At 38.1% G+C, this 26,210-nt stretch overlaps 2 protein-coding genes across 3 annotated transcripts in view; both read left to right on the top strand.

Annotated features, from left to right (window-relative positions):
- Positions 1–26,210, top strand: part of LOC139168065 (carboxypeptidase B-like) — a 122,762-nt gene that overhangs the window by 18,221 nt on the left and 78,331 nt on the right. The gene's annotated exons all lie outside the window — the stretch shown is intronic.
- Positions 1–26,210, top strand: part of AGTR1 (angiotensin II receptor type 1) — a 49,292-nt gene that overhangs the window by 17,999 nt on the left and 5,083 nt on the right. The window lies entirely within an intron of this gene.

A 26,210-nucleotide genomic window follows, 5' to 3' on the forward strand; every position in this document is an offset into this window, starting at 1 on the left:
CATTTTTAAATGAGAACTTTCAGAGATGAAGTATAGCATGAAATCCAATGTAGTATCGGTCAATTTAAGGAGTTTCAATAAAAACTAGATGAATAATTGTGATTACAGTGTCTAATATAACATGTCAGTATAATATACTGTACTGCTCAAAAAAATTAAGGGAACACTCAAATAATACATCCTAGATCTGAATGAATTAAATATTCTCATTGAATACTTGGAGTTATGCTCTGTTATTTAAGTGTTCCCTTTATTTTTTTGAGCAGTGTAGATAGTATCTATCATCGATTCCCCTGGGCCGTTTCCGTTTTATGTATGGTCTGTATGAGATGTATGGTTGTTTTTTATATTAAGGGTTTTAATCATTGGATTTGTATTGTGTCCTGTTGTGAGCCACTCCGAGTCTTCAGAGAGGGGCGGCATGCAAATCTAATAAATAAATAAATCTATCAATTATCTGATTTATATGGCTTCTCATCTACTGTAAGGGCTAACACTTAATACAAACATAATCTAAAAACATTACATGGAAGTTTTGATTGCACAGTCTCATCCATTTTGATATCAAGTGCCTTTGTTGACACAGAGTCCGTTTGGAGTGAGCGGCATATAAATGCAATAAATAAATAAATAAACTGACTCACATTTATGCCTCAGGGTCATGTGATCCTCTTTTGTGACCTTCAGACAAGGAAGTCACTGGGAAAACCGGATTTACTTAACTGTTGTTATATATTGTTAGTATTATTAATTTAACAACTGCAGTCATTCACTTAACAAATGTGAGAAGAAAAGTCATAAAATGGGCAAAACTTCCCTAACAAATTTTGTTTGTTTGTTTGTTTATTCAAGTATGTATTTGTAACAGGAAATAGTATAAGGGCAGCCTAGATGAGGTCTTTTTCTGCTGTTAATCTTCTATGTTTCTATGTAATATGCATAGATATAACACTGTTTATATATATAAGATGGGAACTGAAAAGAAGGAACAATTGGACAGGTACTGTAGGCATGCTGTGCGCTTATGCACGACCCTTACAGACTTCTTAGGAATCGGGTGAAGTCAACAGTAGACAATCTAAGAATAAAGTTTTGTGGGTTTGCTGACAAAACCACAGAGTTAGAGAGTGAGTTCCAGGCATTAACCACTCTTTTGCTAAAGTTGTATTTTCTAGAGTTATGTTTGAGAGGTAGGGGTTCACTTTGAGTTCTAATTTTTTTTGCCAATGTGCAGGCAGAGCATTTGTTGGTTGAGATTTGGAGTTGCCAGATGTTTGACCATTCTGACACAAAGTCAAGTCTCTTTGGAAGATAGCCATGTTGTTGGTGGTGATGAAGAGTTTTACATCATTGGCAAAGAGAACGCAGTCACTTGTAATGTGATCACAAAGATCATTTATATACAGTGATCCCTCGATTTTCGCGGCTTCAAACTTCGCGAAATGCTATACAGTACCACGGTTTTTCAAAAAATATTAATTAAAAAATACTCCACGGTTTTTTTGCTATACCACGGTTTTTCCCACCCGATGATGTCATACGTCATCACCAAGAGTCACTTCTCTGTCTCTTTCTCTTTCTTTCCTGTCATTCTCTGCTTCAATCATTTTCTCATTTCTCTTTTTTTCTCCCCTTTTTTCTATTTCTCTCTCTCTTCCTTCCACTCTTCTCTCTCTCTCTTTCTTCCTCTCTCTCACTCTCTTCCTTCCTTTCTCATCTTTCTTTCTCTCTCTCTTTCTCTATCTTGCTTCTTCCTCTCTCACACTCTTTTCCTCCCTCTTCCTCCCTCGAGCGAGCGGTGAGCGAGCGGCCGGGCGAATGGCGGGTGGCGGGCGGGCGGCGGGCGGGCGAGCGGGCAAGCGGTGAGCGAGCGGGCGGGTGAACGGGCGAGCAAGCGGCCGGGCGGGCGGGTGAGCGGGCGAATGGGCGAGCGGCGAGCGAGCGGCTGGGCGGGTGGGTGGGTGAATGGCGGGCGGGCGGGTGCGGGGGGAGCGGGGGCAGCCGACATTCAAAGCAATCTTTGTCGGCTTCCGCACTTTCGTCGCTCCCCGCCTCCACCTGCAAGCCCTTGCGCGGCCATGGAAAAAGGGCGCGCAAGCGCAGATGGTGTTTTTACTTCCGCGCCGCTATATCGCGGAAAATCGATTATCACAGGAGGTCTTGGAACGTAACCCCCGCGATAATCGAGGGATCACTGTAGAGTATAAAGAGTGTTGGTCCTAGTATGCTGCCTTGGGGAACACCGCTGTAAACAGGAATGGGATTAGATAGGGCACTTCCTATTTTGACCACTTGTTGTCTGTTTGACAGGAACGCAGTTATAATGCCATAGGATTTCAGTTTCAGAAGTAGTTTATCCTGAATGTTTATCACGAGTCTTCGGAGAGGGGCGGCATACAAATATAATAAATAATAATAATAATAATGAACCACTGAGTGAAAGGTTTTACTATAAATTGCGTCTATTGTTTTGCTCTGGTCAGGTTTTGAGGTCCATATATTTTTGCTGTGTAATAGTTGACTATAAGTTATTTTACTGAAGTATTATATTTATATTCCATCTCTCCTTAAATGTACCGATTGCATGCCAGGTTCTTCACAATATCATAGACTTAGAAGAGTCTATGAGTTCCTTGCTCATGCAGGAATGCAGATTAATGTCTCCCACACAGATAACTGACTAGCGTATGCTTGAACAAAATAGAGGAGACAAACACCAAACACACACACACACACACTGCTCGTCTCTGACTTTTCTCACCATTTTTTATACCATCCAATCAGAAGCCATTGTATTTTATTGATTGTGGGCCATCAAGTTGGTGTCGACTTTTAATGACGCATAGTTTTTCTCCATGATGGTATGTATTTAACCTTTAAATATACTCATACAAACAAAATCCTAAAGAAATATAACAAATTTATGTTAAATTAAGCCCTTTCTTTTAGTACTGAAGCCTCAGTCATATTCAGTTCTTTCTACTCCCCAACTGCTTTTAACTATTTTTTCTTTTTAAAGTGCAGTAAAAGCTTATCACAAATTTCCTCCTTATCTTTTCGCTTCCTTGGGAATGTTGTGTTTTATCAGTCCATCCGCATTTCAGATAGCACATAGACTGAACCCCTGACCACATGCTTCAAAATCAAATGTATTTAAAATATGTAATGCTCAAATTCTCTTAAGGTTAGTCCAGGAAACATTGATACGTGTTTTCAGATAAATTGGCCTGGAATTAGTCACTGTTTCCTCCCTCCCTCCCTCCCTCCCTCCCTCTTGCTTAAAAGTATTCTTAGTTTCTATTATATTATATATTATTATTATATTATATATTATATTATTATTATTATTATATATTCTATTATATGTCTAGAAAGCTTAGAACTACGACACCTAAAACACGATCTAAGTATTGCCCACAAAATCATATGCTGCAACGTCCTGCCTGTCAATGACTACTTCAGCTTCAACCGCAACAACACAAGAGCACGCAACAAATTCAAACTTAATATTAATCGCTCCAAGCTTGACTGTAAAAAATATGACTTTAGTAATCGAGTTGTCGAAGCGTGGAACTCATTACCGGACTCAGTAGTGTCAACCCCTAATCCCCAACATTTCTCCCTTAGACTATCCACAATTGACCCCTCCAGGTTCCTAAGAGGTCAGTAAGGGGCGTACATATGTGCACTAGTGTGCCTTTCATCCCCTGTCCAATGGTCTCTCCTTATCCCATATATCATATATCTTTTCTTCCTTTCATATATCTTCTCCTCTACTTTTATATCTTTTCTTTATATATAATATTTCATGTCTACCCTCTTCAATATGTATTGTGTATTGGACAAAAGAAATAAATAAAAATAAACAAATAAATATATTTATGATAATATTCTAAACCATTCTCCCAAGCTTAGGAATCCTGGTCCTTCCAGACATCTTGGACTTCAATCCCTTTATTAGCCATGCTAACTGAAGCTAATAGAAATTGAAGTCTAAAACATCTGGATGGCAGCATGTCATCTATTGCTACATGCAATTTTGAGGTGTGGCAGTGCTGTTACACATGAATGCAGCTTCATGAAAAAATTCACATTGTGAGTATTGGCAAAAATACAGCTTAAAAAATGGGGATTTTCCATTCATGACTTTAGAGCAATGTTCAAAACAAAGGAAAAACAGGCATAGGCGTAGGTTGGATGGATGGATGTGATTCCTACCCCCCCCCTCCCCAATTCTTATTGATGACATAATTTTTACTTATGAAATTCCCACATTTAAATGGTGTCAGAAATTGATATATGATGTTCTTACCAATACACTAAGGCATCATTAAATTGTTATTCTGTTTGATTGCAACAAGATGTTCACTCATTTAAGATGAAAATCATTCTTGGATAGTCCTCCATTAAAAACCATTGGAAAGAACAGTGCTATCAGGGAAGAGCATGGGAAGGAATGATAAATCACAAAACTGGATATGTTTTTAACTCTTGGAGATAGGAGGACAATTTCCTGAAGCACCTTTTCGCTGTATGCACTAAATCCTCACACTTTGCCTTGCCCCGAGAAAATGATAACAGAATACAGTTCAGAACAAATATTGTAACAATTCTAAGAGTACATCAGGAAAAGAATTTAATTCCAGATGCCATCAGATCATTTGTTTTGAACTCAGTCACACATTTATTGTATAGAGCACAATTTTGCTCTTATTCCAACTTTGGATCATTTGAAAAAGCACAACTGGACTTTTTTAAATTCCAAAAATCAGTCAAAATGTACCAATCAGGTCTAATTTTTTTTTTCTTCCATTGTGATGACATATTTTAAAGACACAAATTCTGGAAGACTATTCAAATAAATGACAAGCAAATCTTAATGATTGAATCTATTTTCTTTTCTTTCTTTCTTTTTGCAAAATATACTGCTCCATCCATAAATTGTTTTTTGTGTAATAACCACCAACAACATATTTAACACTTCTTAATGGAAATCACACATTAACTCTGCTTTAGCGAATGGCACACTATGTTAGGGAAGCAATATCAATTTCAGAAATATGTTTGTTGCCTAGGGAATTTAATTTGCTTTATAAATCATTTCTGGAGAATAATTCCATACATTGATGTGTATCATATCTGAATTTGTGGTTTTTTTACATAAAATATTAAATATAGTGTTTTTAATCTATTTTTCATTAGGATGGATTTTCTAAAACTGATAGGTGTGTATTTGATAGACAATTATTATTTTGGTTACTTTATTAAATATTGATTGTTGGTTCAATTCTATTAACAGTTAAGACTATTTTGTATATAACCTTTACTTAATTTTATTTTGAATATCCTTATTCAAATTTATATTTTTTATTTATTCTTTTTTTCTACATTTGTCTGTTAAATTCATATTAAAAGAAAAAAGAAAAAGAAGAATAGTTTTAAAATATTTTGGATTTTTATATTTACAGTTATCTCGAATGTGATTTTAAGACTAGTTGCTCTATTGCCAAGAATCAAAGCCAATATTTGGTTAGTTACTCTATTTGCCTGGATAAAAATGAACTTAGATCCAACTGGGATGCTTCCATACATCTTGGTAATTATACGTCAGAGATAGAAAAACAGTATAAATAAATTGTTTTCATGCTGTCTCTTACCAAGTATGTATTCCTGTAAGGTTAGAAAATACTAACATTCTTATCATACAGCAGATTTAGGACATGGAATCTCAAAATAATTTAAATCAAATCTCAAAGCTGTATCAGTCTTTCGGAGAATCTTGGAAGAGTTTCAAGCGGTTTAACTTGTGCTCACTTAATTATCTCAAGTATTGATAGGCACTTTCTAGAAGCCTGCATGAATGTGATTCCCCATGGCGTTCTGTGTGGATCAGGTAATTGAGTCAATTGTTCATGTCCTTTTACAATGTGAATTTAGTGTAACCATTGGCTAAGTTTATTTGAGCCTTTATTCAACAAGTTCCACTCTGACTCACCTCGTATTCAATATTTAGTAACTAAACAATACTTGAAAGTTACAAACTTAGTTGTCTAAAGAGACGTGCTATATTCTTGTTGCTCATACAGAATTAATTACTGAATGTGCATCTTAGAGTAACATTTTGGAGACTAAACATATTCACAAATGAAGGTAAATAGATGTGTCCCAGATTGGATTCTACATTAAACATATTGATTCCTTTATCATTTATCTTTATTCTTTTTCTTTGTTAATTTGCAAACTTTTGGGTAGATACTACAGACAAAAACAAGTACTGTTTTTCTTAGTTTGCTACGCTACATGCAAAAAAATGCAAAGAAGGGAAGGCACACACCTTTTATTAAATAGCTTCCATGTGTTTTTCAGAAGAAGAAATTTTGAAAGTTTTTGAAATTTTGGGCTTACATAGCCTAGAACAGTGATGGCGAACCTATGACACAGGTGCCATAGGCGGCATACGGAGCCATATCTGTTGGCATGTGATCCGTTACGCGAGGTCATTTCCAGTGTGCAAACGTGTCCACACCAGCTGATTTTTGGCTGACACGGAGGCTCTGGAAGGGCATTTTTGGCTTCTAGAGAGCCTCCGGGCGGGTAGGGGGTGGCATTTTACCCTCCCCTGCCAGGGAAGCCTTTAGAGCCTAGGGAGGGCGAAACACAAGCCTATGGGCCCCCCAGAAGTTGGGAAACAGGCTGTTTCCAGCCTCCAGGGGGCCTCCTGGGGGCGGGGTAAGCTGTTTTTGCCCTCCCCAGGGATTGAATTATGGGTGTGGTCATGCACATGCGCTATAGTGTGCACGCATGCTCTTTCGGCACCCGAGAAAAAAAAGGTTTGCCATCATTAGCCTAGAACTTTGTCGCCTTCAATCTGACCTAAATGTAGTTCACAAAATTATTTACCATAATGCCTACCTGACAATAATTTCTTCAGCTTCAACCAGGGGCAGGTCCCAGATGACTTTTGCTACCGGTGTGCATGCGTGCACATGTCCTATCACGCAATTTCACTTTCCCCCCCCCCCATGATTCGTACCACATTACAAGCCAAAACACAGCTGAGGAGCTTCTCAGCTGTGTTCCAGATGAAGAATAAAGGTCAGCGTTAAGACAAGGCCAGGCAGGAGGGCTTCTTCCAACATGGCATCATCAATGGGTTTCTACAGTGTGCTGCTCTGGTTTGCACCGGTAGGAACCCACCACTGGCTTCAACCACAACAATACATGAGCACACAATCAATTCAAAGTAAATGTAAACTGTTCCAAACTTACTAAGACTTTATAAAACAGTATTAATACTTCACGTGATTTTGATTCTATGCTTCTGTTTATATAACCAAGGAGTGTATTGGCTTTTTTTGGCTGCTGTTGCACACTGCTACCTCATATTTAAGTGATTGTCCACTAGAATTCCAAGGTCCATCTCAGAGTTACTGTTTATGAGTCAGGCTTAACCTAATCAGTGCTTTGGTTTTTCCTGCCTAAGTGTAAAACCTTGCTTTTGTCCACATCAAATTTATGTTGTTGGATAGGGCCCATTGTTCAAGGGTTTTTTGGAAAGCTTTCTCAGCAAAATGTTGCCTTCCTTGATTGTATCTGAAAAGGTATATCTTAAAAAGCCCATTGTTCAAGTCTGTCAAAATCTTTTTTAGATGCTGAGCTTGTCTTTTGGCATTCCAGCCAGGTTAGTGTCATTTTTACCTAGAATTTGTTTATTTGGTTTACCTGGTATTTGCACCTGATGTTCTGTTTACTTAACATCATTGATCCAATAGTAGCTTTTTTTGCTTAATACCTCATTATGTAAACCTCCAAATACTCCTGGGACTAAAACAAAGAAATTTTATTCTGCTTCTGCTTTCATGACTGACTATGCACTGAAAAATGGCATTACAGTAGTCCCTCGCTATACCGCGCTTCACCTACTGCGGCTTCGCTTCATCGCGGGTTTCTGAGGAAGTCGATCGGCAGATTTAAACAGCCCGCCGAACTCGATCGGCAGGTTTTTCCCCCCCAAAAAATAATCTAAAATTGTAAATACTGTATTTAAATACTGTATCTAAAATAAATACTGTGTGGGAAGGGTTTATAAACACTTAAAACAATGAAAACTTACCAAACAATTACAATATAAATACTTAAATAAGTACTATCAGTCGATAAATTCCCCATCGCGGATTTCACCTATCGCGGCCAGGTCTGGAACGTAACACCAGCGATAGGTGAGGGACTACTGTATTGTTCAATATTAATATTAAAATGATTTTTTAAAATAACAAACAAAACAAACACTTTTAGTGGTTAAGATCTCTTGTTACCGCTGTTTTGTTTCCTCTGGCTTTTGAAGTAAGCTTGCCAGGAAATTGATGGTTCTACTTGCTTGCTTTTTGCTTGGCAAAGGATTATGCTGTTATTTTCTAACAAATTTTACCTGTTGGTCTTAGGTCAGGTAATCATTATCTGGAATTTTGTCAAGCTTACAGTTATGTTTGTGATTCAATTGCTGAAGCATCCAATAATGAATTTAATGTGTGCAGGCACAATCCCGAATCTGATACTACAAATAAAATTTGTTATAATCCCAAAGGTACTTTTTCAACAGGCAACTTGACTTTCTGGTTTTTCTTTGAAGACATTTTACGTTCATCCACAACTCTGACTGGATGGTGGGGAATGGAAGGAGTTATACTTCTTGCAGACAACTGGTCATTTGTATTCCTTTAGCAAGTCATTAAGGTCACCTGGTAGTTTATTTCTGTCATCAGGATCGCCTGGGTGGTAAAAATGTATGTGGAGCCTTCTTGGAACTGTTGAAAGGACTGTGTTGTACACTGGAGATAGATGATGATGTATCACTCCCCCTCTATTATCCCTCCCCTTCTATTCTTTCAAAAGCACTTTTGCAACAACCAGAACTGGGATGACTGAGAATCTCCATAAATATCAGTTATAGATGGAAGACGGAACTGCTGGACTAGTATATTATCCTTCATTTCATTGAGAAATGGTTTTGTTTTTCAGCAGTATCAGTGGTCCTTAGTGCTCTTTGAGTTAGGTTGTTTTCATGCAGACATTTCATTAGCCAACATAAATAATATCATCAGTGGTAGGCCAGAGTTAGCAATGATGATATTGCCTAGGTCAGTGATGGTGAACCTATGCACGGGTGCCACAGGTGGCATGTGGAGCCATAACTGTGGGACACGTGAGCTGTTTATTTATTTATTTTATTTATTTATTTATTTATTGGATTTGTATGCCACCCTCCCCGTAGACTCAGGGCGGCTAACAACAATGATAAACAACAACATGTAACAATCCAATTAATAAAACAACTAATTTTTAGTTTATTATAAAACCAAACATACACACAAACATACCATGCATAACTTGTAATGGCCTAGGGGGAAGGAATATCTTAACTCCCCCATGCCTGGCGGCATAAGTGAGTGTTGAGTAGTTTATGAAAGACAGGGAGGGTGGGGGCAGTTCTAATCTCCGGGGGGAGTTGGTTCCAGAGGGGCCGCCACAGAGAAGGCTCTTCCCCTGGGGCCCACCAAATGACATTGTTTAGTTGACGGGACCCGGAGAAGGCCAACTCTGTGGGACCTTATCGGTCGCTGGGATTCGTGCGGTAGCAGGCGGTTCCGGAGGTAATCTGGTCCAATGCCATGTAGGGCTTTAAAGGTCATGACCAGCACTTTGAATTGTGACCGGAAACTGATCGGCAGCCAATGCAAGCCACAGAGTGTTGAAGAAACATGGGCGAATCTTGGAAGCCCCATGACGGCTCTCGCGGCTGCGTTCTGCATGATCTGAAGTTTCCGAACACTTTTCAAAGGTAGCCCCAATGAGTGTTGCCCTAACTGAGCTCCAACGTGCATGTGTGTGCTGGCCAACTGATTTTTGGCTCACACAGAGGCTCTGGAGGGCATTTTTGGTTTCCAGAGAGCCTCTAGTAGGATAGGAGAGGGTATGTTTACCCTTCCCTGGCTCCAGGAAAGCCTTTGGAGCCTGGGGAGGGCGAAACATGAGCCTTCTAGGCCTAGCAGAAGTTGGGAATCAGTCAGTTTCTGGCCTACAGAGGGCCTCTGGAGAGTGGAATGAAACTGTTTTTGCCCACCCCAGGCATTGACTTATGGGTATGGGCACTCGGGCATGTGCGATAGTGTGTGCCCATGCTCTTTTGGCACCCGAGGAAAGAAAGGAAATCACTGGCCTAGGTTGTGTCATGAAATATCTGCAGCAACCAAAAAAGCACCAAAAACCCTCATTACAATCCTGATCTACAAATATTCTACTTCAGTGTTACTTCAGTGTGTTATGTTCTATTAATCAATAGAGTATAGATTCTTTAATGATTTGTTTTTAACTCAAGAAATTAATACAGAAAGTTGCCTTGCAACAAATAATCATATTATCAATCCATTTTTCTTAATAAAATTTGTCTACACAGATCAGATGCAGCTTCCAAACTCTTCAATGTTCTGTTTGGTGCTAACCTGTATAGCTGGTGAAATCTGTGAATTTAGGCATATTGTGTACCAGTGAATTGTGTCCTTCGTCTTCTAATAAGAATTCAATTGTCTTCCTTTTAAGGCCTGGTTCCTTCGTATTATATCTAGTAAATAGGCTGTTTTCCTCAGTATGTTATTAATCCTTGCAAGATGGTAACCTAGGTAACTTATATACCAATCTTCTTCCTTTGAAGAAGGTGCTGCTACAATTGTTCTTAATTCGATACTCAAATCCTCTTTTTAAAATCAGCTTATAAGATCCTGTGATTGAAGAAGAACCAGCTTGATGTGGTGGTTAAGGCACTGAAGTAGAAATCAGGAATCCATGAGGTCTAGTCCACCCGAGGGGCAAGTTAGCTGGGTGATCTTAGGCCAATCACTGTCATCTCTAGCAAGAAGGCAATGGGAAACTATTTTGGGGGGGATATTTTCCATAACAACTGCATGAACCTGTCCACATAGTCACCAGGATTCAAGAGTGACCCAAAAAAGGAAATAGTTGAAACAGTCAACATTAACCAGTCAATATCAATTAACACCAGAATGCTAATATACAGTGGTATCTCTACTACAAACTTAATTCGTTCCGTGACCAAGTTCTTAAGTAGAAAAGTTTGTAAGAAGAAGCGATTTTTCCCATAGGAATCAATGTAAAAGCAAATAATGCATGCGATTGGGGAAACCACGCCTATTCCAGCCCTGTTTCCTCCCAGGAGATTCCTAGAGAGGCCCCACAGAGGCTTCTCCCCACCTTTTCCGGCTCTGTTTCCTCCCAGGAGATTCCTAGAGAGGCCCCACGGAGGCTTCCCCCTGCCTTTTCCGGTTACAGTTTCGGAGGCTCGAGTTCTTGAGAAGAGGCAAAAAAATCTTGAACCCCCAGTTCTTATCTAGAAAAGTTTGTAAGAAGAGGGGTTCTCAGGTAGAGGTACCACTGTAGTTGCATAGGATGAGTCTCAATACCTTTCAACCTTCTCATTTAGCCAACGTCTAATATTTTTTAAAAAATCTATTTTATATTATTCTTCCTAGTTGCAATCTTTATGCTGAATATTTCCTAGTGTACAAAGAATGTGAGTAAAGGGGGGGGAGGGGAAATCCTTATAGCTTTCAGTTTCTACAAATGGGCAAAATATGTGTTGACAACTCTGGAACAGTGGATACAATACATCTCTGGTGCCATATGTCATGTAATGATATCATTTTCTGACACTTCAGGAAATGCATGTTTTTCTTCTGTCCCCATCATTTTCTTATTAGAAACTGGGGAAATGCCCATATTTGAGTGTTAAGTTCTTCTTTTTCCCTAATTTCACTTATTCCCTTGTTAGACCACAGATTTGCAGTTTTCATTATTTTTCATTCTTTTTTCCCAAAACATTTCTCTTTTTTCCCCAAAACATTCCTCGTTTTTCCCCAAAACATTCCTTGTTTTTCCCCAAAACATTCCTTGTTTTTCCCCAAAACGTTCCTCTTTTCCCCCCAAAACATTCCTCATTTTCCCCCAAAATGTTCCTCTTTCCCCCCAAAACATTCCTCATTTTTCCCCAAAATGTTCCTCTTTTTCCCCAAAACATTCCTCATTTTTCCCCAAAACATTCCTCATTTCCCCCCAAAATGTTCCTCTTTCCCCCCAAAACATTCCTCATTTTTCCCCAAAACATTCCTCTTTCCCCCCCAAAATATTCCTTTCCCCCCCAAAACGTTCCTCTTTTCCCCCCAAAACATTCCTCTTTTTTCCCCAAAACATTCCTCATTTCCCCCCAAAATGTTCCTCTTTCCCCCCAAAACATTCCTCATTTTCCCCAAAATGTTCCTCTTTTTCTCCCAAAACATTCCTCGTTTCCCCAAAACATTCCTTTCCCCCCCCCAAAAAACATTCCTCTTTTTTTCCCAATCTTGGGGAAAATCTGTGGCTTTTTTTTCTCTTTCTGAGAATAAATTCCCTATTAGAAGACAAAATAAATGTTCCATAATTTATATAAATATGAGAGAAGGTGATGAAAATTTAGAAAAATAATATGAAAGTTTTTCTGGTATGACAAAATGGTGCTGGTGATTCATTATATTTTTCTTACTACATAGGTTAGGCACTTGTTTAGTTTCTGTAAAGAATAATAACTGCTGTCATAACAATACTCTTTATAACATGGTATTTCAGATCCCTAAACTGAAAGGCTATGGCTGGTTTGATTTATTTTATTTTAGCTTATTTGCTTATTGATTTGCTTATTTATATGCTTATTTGTTTGTTTATTGGTTGGTTGATTGATTGATGGATTGATTGATTGATTGATTGATTGCATTTATATTCCACTCATTCCAAAATGGACTCATTTATTTATTTTCATCAAGCATGTATTAGAGAACTGATATAAGTACAAACATGATTATGACTACATGAAATGGATATGTATAAAAGGAACGGACGGTAGGCAAGGAGCTTATTCAGGCCCCTTAAAGACCTCTTAGTAATGGGGTGAGGTCTACAGTAAACCGTCTAAGGTTAAAGTTTTGGGGAGAAGAAACCACGGAGTCAGGCAGTGCATTCCAGGCATGGATAACTCTTACTGAATTATTTGGAGCAGTTTGTACCTTTGGTGTACTCTTGTATTGTTTTGGTTGAATCTGAAGTATTTATTGACAGGAAGAACATTGTAGCAGATGATTTGATGTATTTCGCTTAGGTCGGACTGAAGATGGCAAAGGTCTAAGTTATCTAAGCCCAACATTTCAAATGTGGTGGCATAAGGCAGTGTTTCGCAAATGCTGGCTGGGGAATTCTGGGAGTTGAAGTCCAAATATCTTCAAGTTGCCAAGGTTGGGAAACACTGGCATAAGGTATTCTGTTGTGAGCAGATGAGTGGAGATTCTTCCTGTGAAATATCTCTGGACTTGTTTGATTGTACTAATGTCCGATATGTAGTGTGGGTTCCAGACAGATGGTATTCAAGAATCGATCTAGCAAAAGTTTTGTATGCCCTAGTTAGCAGTTCAATATTACTGGAGAAGAAACTATGTAAGATTAGGTTAACAACGCTTAGTGCTTTTTTGGTAATGCTGTTACAGTGAGCTTTGATAATTTGAGATGAGTATTCCAAAGTCTTTGACAGAGTGAGGGTCATCTACTACTTTGTATCTGCCCAGCTTGTATTTTGTGTTCCGGGGTGTGTTTTTTTGCCAATATGTAACACAAAGCATTTGTTGATTGAGATTTGGAATTGCCAATTGTCTGACCATTCTGACACATAGACAAGGTCTTTTTGTAGAGTAGCAGCACTGTCAGTGGTGTTAAATAGTTTTACATCATCAGCAAAGAAAACACAATTGCTTATAATATGATTGCAAAGGTCATTTATGTAAAGTGTGGCACCTAAAACGCTACCTTGGGAGACACTGCTGTTTACAGGTGCAGGGTTTAATACGATTTTAATGTAGATTACCTTGCTATGTGCTGTTCTTGGATTAGACTGTAATGATATTATCCGTATACACACTGACTATTCATACATACATTTTCTTTTCACACAAAGATTGTATTAAGATGCACAAAAAATATTTAAAAAAATAAAAACATGATAAGGTGTATATATAGATTAGAAACATAATAAATAAATACATTAAAATATATAAATATTTTATAAAGAAGAAGACGAAAACAGGAGGAGAAAGAGCTACTATCTGGTATTCTGGATGAAATTTATCACCATCTTGAATATAAGAAGACTCAGTACCATGGATTAATAATTGACATGAAAGGAATGTTTACCTTTTCTACTACATTTCTTGACATTTTAAATAATGAAAAATGAATTTGTACTATATTGGTAAGAAAAATCAAAGTTTTATAATTGGCATGACCAGGTCCTATTGATTGATTAGGCCAAGGGGAATTTACCTAATTATCAGATTAAGGGGGTCTTAATTTATTATATGATTAATTCAATATAATAAAACTATGTAGAAGAAGAAGTGGGAGAACCTAGGGGCAGGGGTCAAAAAAGGAATCAGCCTATAATCTCTATATAGCCACATATATAGATAATCTCTATATAGCCACATTGACACAATTGTGTCAACCCCTGACCCCCAACATTTCTCCCTTAGACTCTCCACGATTGACCTTTCCAGGTTCCTAAGAAGCCAGTAAGGGGCGTACATAAGTGCACTGGTGTGCCTTTCGTCCCCTGTCCAATTGTCTTTCCTTTCTCTCACTTATATATATTTTCTTTCTTTCATATATCCTCTCCTCTAAGTTCACTTTACCCTTATATATATTACTACATGTCTATTTTTCTTCCTATGTATTTGTGTATTGGACAAATGAATAAAATAAATAAATAAATAAATAAATAAAAAAATAAATAAGTACTAAGTCCAACCTGCTCTTGAATTGCATTAACCTGTATCTAGTGCCACAATACTGCTAACCAGCAGTTGATTCCTATGCATAGGCATGAGTAAGAATAAATCAGTTTAATTGGAACTTCACATGGGATTCCGATTTTTCATGCCTGGCATTAGATCATTCTTAGAAAAACAATTGTTTCAGAATGTGGGATTTCCTACATACCAATATTTCTATTTTTTGGACCATTGATTTTAGCATCAAAGGTAACAGAGAAATGATGAGATTGATAGAATATGCATTGAAGGAAAAGAATCAGGAAGGGACCTCAAACTTTATATCCTCTAATTTCTCAGAATTGAAAAGTGGTTTGGAAGAAATGTGCTGTATGTCTGAAAAATAATTTCTGGGGCAGTGTGCTCATTTTGCAACTCAAGTGAGTTCTTCATTTTTCCTTAATTTTTATTTACACCCACTTTTTCATAACTGGATTCAGTATGCTTATGGATTGCAAGCTTCATGTGACCTTATAGCAACAGATGTCAAAATCTAAATCCATGATTTACTATAGCAGGATATTAGGTTAAATGTCAGCAAATCAAAAACATACTAAAATAGCAGCATTTAGGAAAGGAAAAGATCTATTATTATCCTCTAATCTACACAAGAAATAAAGTTTATCCTCCTTTCTGCTATTAATTTTGGAAAATGAAGAAATTCGTTAAAAGTATAGATACTACTGAGTAATGGTAAATTCTTTTTCTAAAAATAAATATGTTATACAGACCTCTAGCGGTATTTGTTGAGAAGTACATTTTGAACCAAATAAAACCATTTCATTCTCTGTAATATAAATACCTTCATTTTCTACTGAAATCATCTTCAGGGAACAAATATAGAATAATCTAATAGAAAATAGCTTTATTTTTTTTCAACTGTTTCTAGTCATGCTTCCAGCAGATATTTTCACACAAAGCAATCAAAATTACATTTATTTGAAAGTGTCAGACGCTTTATTTTTTTTTCACACTTCCACAAAGGTTTTTAAATAGTCCTCTTTGTCCGTCCAGCAGCACCCTACACACAGCAGCTAGAAGGCCCTTTCAAAGGCACCCCATGATGATTAGTGGTAAAAATGAAACAATCTTGTTTCCCCTGAGAGTTTTAGTTACTGACATTTAAGCTATTTTGCTTCCTGGATAGTTTAAACATAAAAAAACCCTCTTAAAATTCTGTTTTCTTAAGTCAGATCTTCCAATCTTTTTTAGGCTAATATAATAGAGGGACAAAAGGATAAATGATATTGCTTTTCTACAATGCTGTGGTTCAGTAATTAGCAATTTGATAAAAGCTGTTTTTCAAAGGACACTACAAGAGTAAAGTTAGAATCTTGAAGTGGGGTTGACATCAGCCTTTACCCCAAACTGGAATCCTGACAAATAATATCTTTCCCTCACTCAAATGCACCCATTATTTCTATAGAAGTCAAATGAAGCTTGCCCTTGTCCAGTGCAGGCCACGGAGTGTTGTAGAAAAGTGGGTGAATCTAGGAAGCCCCACGATAGCTCTCACGGCCGCGTTCTGCACGATCTGAAGTTTCCGAACATTTTTCAAAGGTAGCCCCATGTAGAGAGCGTTGCAGTAGTCGAACCTCGAGGTGATAAGGGCATGAGCGACTGTGAGCAATGACTCCCTGTCCAAATAGGGCCACAACTGGTGCACCAGACGAACCTGGGCAAACGCCCTCCTCGCCACAGCCGAAAGATGGTGTTCCAATGTTAGCTGTAGATCGAGGAGGACGCCCAAGTTGCGAACCCTCTCTGAGGGGGTCAATAATTCCCCACCCCCCAGGGTAATGGACGGACAAATGGAATTGTCCTTGGGAGGCAAAACTCCCAGCCACTTCGTCTTGTCTGGATTGAGTTTGAGCTTGTTGACACCCATCCAGACGCCAACAGCCTCCAGGCACCGGCACATCACTTCCACTGCTTCGTTGACTGGACATGGGGTGGAGATGTACAACTGGGTATCATCCGCATATTGATGATACCTCACCCCATGCCTTTGGATGATCTCACCCAGCGGTTTCATGTAGATATTAAATAGCAGGGGGGAGAGGACCGACCCCTGAGGCACCCCACAAGGGAGAGACCTAGAGGTCGACCTCTGACCCCCCCACATGCCATCATGACAGTTTATTGAGGTAGACCAGATTAGGAAAACAAAGTAACGAATGCTACTAATTTTATTACAAGGTTACAGTAACAGAATCTTGCAAATCCGGATGCCCCCCTGCCTTTATTTTTCAGTGAACTAGAAAGGGAAATTGTGATACACTTTTTCCATCTCCATTCCTGCTTTGGATTCAGATTTATCTTATCTTGGTTGTGGCTCTTTATCTGGTTTCTCATTGAGCTGCTTTAAGGAGTTGCAGATGAAACTAGAAACATAGAAACACTTTTAAAATCCGATTCGGAAATGTTGCAAATGCCTGGAGTACATCCCCATTCTTTTACAAACACTTTCACATAGTTTCATGAATTGTTTCATAACTAGTTTGATCCCCAGAGAAAAAGAGGAAATGTATAGAAAGAGTAAGAGGCGGTGAGATAATTTGCTCACATTAATACAATCTCAGACATGACAGGGTAAGTCCCCCACCCCACTCAGTCTAGTTGGGCTTCAAATACAGAATTGTCTCTTCAAGTTGAGCAAGGCCTCATTCGTACCTACCACTGATGTCATCATTAGCGGTGTTTAATCTGTCCTGCAGCTTCCTGATGGGTTTTTATGTCTAGTATTTCATCTATGTATTTTGCCTCAGATACTTTAAGGCAGAGAGGAAATCAAGGTGTGAACAATTTCCTGTGGATAAAAGAAGCAGCGGTTAGAATTTTTGAAAGTGAAAGTAAAATGAATTGAATTGTTCTCCAAGGCAAAAATGAGGTCTTGTGTTCACTTTTTATCTTAATTACTCTTAACCCTTCTCATAGCATGCTTTGTCTTACTGAAACAAAACAGTTCAAATCAGTCAGCACATCAATTCAATAAGTATGATATTAAAACAGAAGCTACTCTTAGAAATCACAGTGAACCAGGGCAATATAGGCTTAGGGCTATTATTGCTTAAGAACATAAGAACATAAGAAGAGTCATGCTGAATCAGGCCAAAACTCACCAAGTCCAGCATTCTGTGTCACACAGTGGCCCACCAATTGTGCATGGGAATCTTGAGCAGAAAGAGAAGGCAAAACCCTCCCTTTTCCCTGACCCCCAACAAATGATACTCAAGGGAATCCTGCCTGCCTCAACCAACATAGAAGCGGCACATGGACATCTGTTTCAATAACCACCGATACACTTGGCATCCATGAATCTGTCTAATCCTGCCTTGAAGCTATCAAGGATGACAGCTGTCACAACCTCTTCTGGAAGTGAATTCCACAAACCAATGACCCTCTGGGTGAAGAAATATTTCCCTTGATTTGTCCTTTCTTATCTATGAGCTTTAGGGAATGCCCCCTTGTCCTAGTATGGATAGAGTCAAGAATTTTTCTCTATCCATCTTTTCCATCCCATGCATGATTTTATACACTTCGATCAAGTCACCCCTTAAATGCCATCTTTCCGGGCTGAAGAGACCAAGGCATTGCAACCTGGTTTGATAAGGGAGATGCTCCATTCCCTTGATCATTCTTGTTGCCCTTTTTTGCACCTTTTCCCATTGCATTATATCCTTCTTGAGGTGCGGTGACCAGAACTGTACACAGTACTCCAAGTGTGGTCTCACCAAATGAAGAGTTAAAAGTATCTTTATAAGAAATTATGTTGTTCCAAACTAATGCTGAGCCAAATTAACTGCAGTGAGCCACCATATACTCTGCAAGTAATGAATGGACTTAACTGCATCAATATCTAAATTTTCATCCCATATGAGAAAGGAACAGGAAGCCATTCATGTTCTGTTTCCCTATTTGTTATTCAACAAATGAATAAATCCAAGCATCGATGAATTAACTGCAAAACTAAACAGCTTCATAATCTCAACCAAATTGTGCAAGAACTTGCTGGAAAGAAAGTGATGAATGTGCTTTTTATCTCCAGTTTTATTTTCTTTAAAGTCATATTCCCAGATATTTTCAATTCCTAAAGAAATTGTAGAAGAGTATAAATCATACATGAGAATTAATTTATGCCAAAAAAATATACAAAAATAAAGCTATAATTTTATTCCATTTGCAAAAGAGCAAATATTTAGAGATTTAGCAATGAAATAGTCCACCAGATAAGATGTTCAGGTGACCTTTTTACAGAGCGTATCCACTTACTGTCAAGAAGGCCCTTGTTGGAAAGCAAATGATGAAAAATTATTTTTCCTTGAAATCTGGCTTACGATTCTTGCTTACATGATTGCTGTTAATGAAGTTGTCACAGGAAGCTGCAGCCACCAGTATCTCATCTAGTTTTTCATTTCAGCAAAGTGCTGTTTACCTTGTAGAGAGGCCCAGCAGCATCCTTCTCCGTTATCCCAGGCAGTTTAATTAGAAGTATGATCATCCAACATAGGAAATGAGCATAGTGCTAAATAATAGTTGGTGGAACAGTATGAAGCAACAGCACATTCTCATCAGTGACTTATTATAATCATTGCAATTAAAAAAGAAAATAAAAGGTCAGCCAGGACAGTTATATGCAACAGGGATTAGCAGTTCTCCATATAATTTGATGAAAGGCTGAGCCTTGAGTGATCATCACATTGTATGCCCCTTGAATGAGAGCTACTTTTACCTGGCAGTGTTAGGGAGGTCAGGCCACAATCTAGCACTGTTGCCAAGCTCCCACTGGCATTTATGGAAAAATCTACCACAACAACTCCAGCAAGTTACAATAGTACAGAAACAGCAATTTGGTAGCTATAGCTTTGATGTTTGTCACAATATTTACCCGGCTTAAAAAGTAGACATTTCATGAGAATTGTATTTGATCTGAGCGCGATATGGGAAGCTTCCTTATACAAGCTGAACTTAAAAATCATACATGCGGTTTATTTGGTTTGGCTAAGTAGGGTGTATGAACTTGCAACTCTAGCTCATGTATGATATCCAGGCCACAATGGCTTGTTAATGGATTATGTTTAAAACGTAGTGTTACTTAAGCATTATATGAATTCAAACTGATTCATACCATTGGCCTCTCAAACTCTGTTGTCCCTGAATTTCAGACAGGGGTTCTTCTTCCTCTCCCTGGTGATACAGAAAACCTTTTTCTAGATGTCTGTGTCTGACACCAATGCTTCTCAACTTAGCAACTCTAAGTTCAACTCCCCCAAATCCCCAACCCGAATATCAAGAAACACTGTCTTATTCTATTAAGCTATTGATCAGTAATGCTTAGGGCAGTGGTGGCGAACCTTTTTCTCCTCGGGTGCAGAAAGAGCATGCATGCACGCTATCATGATTCAATGCATGGGCAAGGCAAAAACAGCTTCTCCTGCCCCCCAGAGGCCCTCTGGAAGCTGGAAACAGCCTGTTTCCCAACTTCTGGTTGGCCCAGTAGGCTTATGTTTCTCCCTTCCCAGGTTCTAAAGACTTCCCCCATCCCCCTGGAGGCTCTCTGGAAGCTAAAAACGCCCACCCAGAGCCTCTGTGAGGGTCAAAAATCAGCTGGCTGGTACAGACATGCATGTTGGAGCTGCCCTAGGGCAAAGGCTCATGTGCCAGCAGATATGGCTTCGAGTGCCACCTGTGGCACCCGTGCCATAGGTTCACCAACAGTGGTCTAGCGGGGTATCAAGGTCATCTGTAACATTCATTATCTTCTGTAGTGAAAATGCAGAAGAGTCTTGTTAGTTTTGAGAAGTTTAGTAACATTTTGATTTCTCCTTCATATTAAGAAAAATCATTTGAGGTAGAAACAAAGAAACATAGAAGACTGACAGCAGAAAAAGACCTCATGATCCATCTAGTCTGCCCTTATACTATTTTCTGTATTTTATCTTAGGATGGATATATGTTTATCCCAGGCTTGTTTAAATTCAGTTACTTGTATTTATCAACCACGTCTGCTGGAAGTTTGTTCCAAGGATCTACTACTCTTTCAGTAAAATAATATTTTCTCATGTTACTTTTGATCTATCCCCCAACTAACTTCAGATTGTGTCCCCTTGTTCTTGTGTTCACTTTCCTATTAAAAACACTTCCCTCCTGGACCTTATTTAACCCTTTAACATATTTAAATGTTTCGATCATATCCCCCCTTTTCCTTCTGTCCTCCAGACTATACAGATTGAGTTCATTAAGTCTTTCCTGATATGTTTTATGCTTAAGACCTTCCACCATTCTTGTAGCCCGTCTTTGGACCCGTTCAATTTTGTCAATATCTTTTTGTAGGTGAGGTCTCCAGAACTGAACACAGTATTCCAAATGTGGTCTCACCAGCATTCTATATAGCGGGATCATAATCTCCCTCTTCCTGCTTGTTATACCTCTAGCTATGCAGCCAAGCATCCTACTTGCTTTCCCTACCGCCTGACTGCACTGTTCACCCATTTTGAGACTGTCAGAAATCACTACCCCTAAATCCTTCTCTTCTGAAGTTTTTGCTAACACAGAACTGCCAATACAATACTCAGATTGAGGGTTCCTTTTCCCCAAGTGCATTATTTTACATTTGGAAACATTAAACTGCATGTAGCATGCTTGGATTTTTACTGACTAAACAAGGTGGGGTGATAATTATGTAGCTTCAAAGTTTTTTCATTGAAAGTCTTAGACTTTCAATTCTCATCCCAGTAACTCTTATGTCTTGTGATCTACTGAAGATAACAGGGCCATGAAATTAGCCAAGTTTTAAATTTAAAACCTTGGGGTTGTTGTGAGCTTCTGCACAGATGAAACTTGAAACTGGGCCCTGTAGAAACTGGGTATCTCTTGTATCATTAAGGAGCTTCTGTAAGAGATTTAGACATCATCTGGCTTGGCATGTTTGCTTTTTATGTTTTGTTTTTTAATCTTGATTTCCGAGCTAACAATGAAGCTTAAATCCCTTTTACTTACTTCTATGCTTTTATTTATTCATTTATTAATCAGATTTGTATGCCGCCCCTCTCCGCAGACTCGGGGCAGCTCACAGCAATAATAATACAATATAAACAAATCTAATATTTAAGTTAATTTAAAAAACCCCAATTTAGAAACCAATCATACATACTAGCATACCATGCATAAATTTTATAAGCCTAGGGGGAGGGAAAATGTCAATTCCCCCATGCCTGACGACAGAGGTGGGTTTTAAGGAGTTTACGAAAGGCAAGGAGGGTGGGGGCAACTCTGATATCTGGGGGGAGTTGGTTCCAAAGAGTCGGGGCCGCCACAGAGAAGGCTCTTCCCCTGGGTCCCGCCAAACAACATTGTTTAGTTGACGGGACCCGGAGAAGGCCAACTCTGTGGGACCTAACTGGTCGCTGGGATTCGTGCGGCAGATGCTGATGGTTTCTGGATCCAAAAGAAGCAATTGTCTGGACACCTGATTACTGCCCTGATATTGGCAAAACATCTTCTTACGCTGAGCTCAGAAACATTGCAAATAATTTCTCCAGGCATTCCCTTCAGTGCAAATGAAGACTCCTCACCGTCAAGAATTCTATTTTGTCAAGCATTCATGCATTACTGTTTGAATATACAGAGGTGGATAATGACAAACATTATCCTACTGGAATTTACAGTATTAATGATTTCTGGCACTGTTGATTCCAACACACACATTTGTTATTTTCGTTTGCTAATGTACTGTTTTATTTCAAGAGAGGCAGGAAAGGAGGGAGGGAGAGAGAGAGAGGATAGGGAGGGAGAGAGGAAGATTTGAGTAATTCCTATCTCTTTTTAAAACATGAAATCTGTTTGTTAAAGGCAATCAGCAAAATGGTAGCATAATATGAACTCTGATCAAAGAAGGCGCAAATAAACGAAGTGTCTTTTCCTAATTTCTTCAGGTTAATTAAATATTCAGCTTTGCAAGGGTTTTCACGTTGAATTCCTGATAATAATTAATCATATTGTGATTTACCAAACAGAGGGATTTTTTAAAATGTTATATATGAGTAAAAGAAAAAGGTCAAGGCCAAACTGTATTATTTGCATTTTTATAGCTGATAAAAATCAAAAGAAGATAACAAATTTCCACAATGCATGTTCTAATGAAAATAGAACTTCAACTGATTGCTTTACTTGAGCCAGGTTTAATCCCAATTGTATTTTGATTAGCTAAAATCAATGCTGTTAAATAATCTGCCACAGCAAGTGACATTCTAAATAGGGCAAAGAATCATTTATAACCATGTGAAATTCTTTACTTTTAAACATATTTCATACATTATTTAGGGTTTTTAAACATTTTTTTCTTGATTGATGCTAGACAAATTAAATAGTTCTTAAGTAGATATTGCTCTTTTTAAAGGGGGCATGTTGTAATTTTTATTATTTTTAGCAAGGAACAGGAATAACTTAATGACAAACAAAATTATTTTCAGAGCTTTAATTTGCCATCCTTTCTCCTTTAGCTGACATCTTGATTTTCCAGTTTAACAAGAATATATATTGATTAATTCTCACTCTCTGTACAGTACTTGTTTTTCAATTTTCTATACTAGTGCTATTGCTGTGAATTTCAACACATTTCTTTCAAAATGTTAGAAGTTCCCTTTTGATACAAAATCCAATTTGGATTTAGCAGTGGTTCCTGCATGCAGCTTAGGTATTGGGCTGTTGTATCTGAAAGATATGAAAAATGTCAAATAAATAACTGCCAAGGTTAAGGTAAGATAAGGTTATGAATATATTTCACTGTTACCTTATCATGAGAAAATTATACAGGTGTTACTTTTTAGGATTCCATGATGTCAAATGAAAGTTCTTGAACAACAAACAGTAGCAATCAGTATAAATTACTGAGAGCAGTTTGATCGGTGGTTCTCAACCTGGGAGTCGGGACCCCTTTGGGGGTCGAATGGCCGTTTCACAGGGGTCGCCTAAGACCTGGAAAAGACAAATTTCCCGTGGTGTTAGGAATGAAAGCTTCTATTCTGGCGCCTTGGAACATATTTTTAGAATCTGACCAATCAGGCATTTACATTAGGGGTGTTCCTGCCAATCAGCTTAAAGCTTTATTGGGAGAATTGGCGCTCGACTTATGGTTGGGGGCCAACACATCATGAGGAACTGTATCAAGGGGTCACGGCATTAGAAAGGTTGAGAACCACTGAGCTTGATGTTCTTCACATGTTGTGAAACACAACTGACTGTCATAAGAGTTGTGTTTTACATTTGTTGGGAGTTGTAGTCAAAATCATTTTGAAGAACATGTTGAGTTGAAGAGTCAGTCACTTGATAGCTCATTCAGAAAAGAAACCATAAAATGTAAAATGAAAAAAATAGTTTCCATGTTCTCTATTTTAGTTGAAAATATAGAACACGCATCCACGTTTTCAACTAATTTCCAAAATCCAAAAACTTCAAATATTTTTTGTAAATCTGTTTCTGTTTGAATAAATTGTTCATGTGAAGTTTCCTGTGTGATGGTTGTTAATTCTTAGAGTTGCAATTTGGGATAACAGAGAGCAATATATTGGGAAAGGCTAGCATATGGCATGCTACATTCAAAAGTGAACATTTTATTTAATTGATATTAATTTATGCTGCTTCATATAGTGATTGGTTATTTTCAGACTACTAGAACATGAAGCAAAGTCACTCAAGAAGAACTCAGTTTTGCCATAAAATGTATAAACAATCTCCACTGAAAATATTTGTTAAACTCTCTTTCTTTCATAGCTGACTACAAAATCCACAAAAATTGTATCTTTTTCACCACTATCTATCCAGGTGTGGGTTCTGACTTATCTCACTGCCAGTTCACTTCCTTCCTTCCACGCCACATGACCATGCCGTGTGGGTGCATTTGCACAAAGCATGCACATGTGTACAGTGCCAACTTTTTTTAAAAAAAAAAAGCTGAAAACAAGATGGTGATGCATGCGCCATGCCAGAAACCTGGCTTCTGCGCATGCTCAGAGGAAGAAAAATCCCCCCAAAAAAATTCAAAAAAAGATATTTTTATTTATTTATTTATTTATTTATTTATTTATTTATTCATTAGATTTGTATGCTGCCCCCTCCGTAGACTCGGGGCGGCTCATTACAACAATAAAACAATGGTGGCGCCTATGGACCGTCACCAATTGAACCAGTTCCGTGACATCATCATGTCACCAGCAGGTCACTACTGGTTTGGGTGAACCAGTCCGAACCAGGAGGAACCTACCTCTGAATCAACCCAACATTAGAAAGCAGCCACAGGACTAATCTTCCACTTACTAATAATTCATAAATGCACTCTAAAACCAACCTAGAGTTTCTCTACAAGGTTTTTTACTGTCTGCAGTTTTCAAAATATTATTGCTTGGAATAATGAATCTGAAGCATACAGAGTCAGAACTAAATATTGTTCATTTTTAACATAGCCAATATCTGACTGTAAAGAATTGAAGAAATATCCAAACCTTCCAAGTGCTTTGTGAATTAAGAATCAGCTCCCCTTATTTTCCTTTATAAAAAGAGAAGAAAATAAGTTCCTTGTATCCATTTACAATGTCCCTATTTTTCCAGCTAGTAGATCAGCTGACAGTTAGGACCAGGTGACTGCTTCTCTCTGCTAATGGCAGTGCAAAACTGCCAACCTTGATTTTTTTTTTCTTCCTCAAAAGCCAGCTAAAGATTTTTTATTAAAATCAATCACATCACTAATTACTGGATGGTATGAAAGTTAGCGTAACTGCAGAAAATGTGCAGGTTTATATGTAATCTTGTCTCTGATTTAACCATCTTTTTAATTCACACAGTATTTTGAAGTCACTAGCCAATCTGTGTTTGCAAAAGTGGCTAAGCCACAAAAATCACAACCAAGCTTAACACTAATCACTTAATATAAACATAGTCACTAGGTCCTGAATGAGAATGGTGTGTGGACACAGGAAGGAAAGAATTATCTTAATGTCTGCTAACCTCTGTTATCTCAGACAATGCTTTTAGAGAGCCATTAAAAAGCGCATTTAATTGTGTTCTTTGTCTTAGTATTCAAAGACTAATCAGACAAACTTACTTGGATGCTTACTAAATCCCTTCCTAATATAACAGATACAGAACTCTAAGGAATTTGGAATCTAGCAACCGTGCTATATTTAATTTTAGCATGGATAACAGAACACTAAACATCTCATTTATTTCGTGCTACAGTCTTCGGAGAGGGGCGGCATACAAGTCCAACTAATAAATAAAATAAATAAATAATACAGTTTA

Source organism: Erythrolamprus reginae, chromosome 5 (genome assembly GCF_031021105.1).
Source record: "Erythrolamprus reginae isolate rEryReg1 chromosome 5, rEryReg1.hap1, whole genome shotgun sequence".
NCBI lineage: Eukaryota > Metazoa > Chordata > Lepidosauria > Squamata > Dipsadidae > Erythrolamprus > Erythrolamprus reginae.